We start from the raw sequence: 746 nt of genomic DNA on the forward strand, positions 1-746 counted from the left end.
CGGCGCCCTATCCACTGAGCTACAAGCACCTCCCAGAAATACTATAATTCTTTTATACCATATTATAGGCTGTATACCAATGGAGGAGGTTCAGAGATAATGATCTCTAGTATGCACCTGATGGAAGCAATTTCCTAAAGTATACTTTTGCTTATTTTTATTTTTTTGTTGTTATTTCTGGAATATATAAAAAATAATTGCATACAAGTATGCATACACCCAATTTATTGATACTCAGATACAGAAACTCATACAATTTTACATCATGTTTTTCAGAGATAGGTACTTTATCTATAATATTTACACATTGCTAGCTCAAGTTGTTTTCAGTGTTGAAAGTATATAAAACAGACAAAAGAAAAGCAGTTCCACTTAGAACTGTAACCAGACAACGATGCCCACTATCGCTACTGCTATTCAACATAGTGCTAGAAGTTCTAGACTATACAATCAGGCAGGAGAAAGACATTCAGGATATTCAAATGGGGACAGAGGAGGTCAAACTCTCACTCTTTGCAGATAATATGATCATATATTCAGAAAAACCCAGGTCTCAACCACAAGGCTCCTAGAAGTGATCAAGGAATACAGTAAGTAGCCTCTCAGGATACAAAACTAATGTCCACAAATCAGTAGCCTTCAAATAGGCCAACAACAGCCAAACTGAGAAGTAAATCAAAGACAGATTACTCTGCACAGAAGCTTCAAAGAAAATGAAATCTCTGAGAATATACCTAACAAAGGAT

Source organism: Otolemur garnettii, unplaced genomic scaffold (genome assembly GCF_000181295.1).
Source record: "Otolemur garnettii isolate 467f Iridium unplaced genomic scaffold, OtoGar3 scaffold00113, whole genome shotgun sequence".
Classification (NCBI taxonomy): domain Eukaryota; kingdom Metazoa; phylum Chordata; class Mammalia; order Primates; family Galagidae; genus Otolemur; species Otolemur garnettii.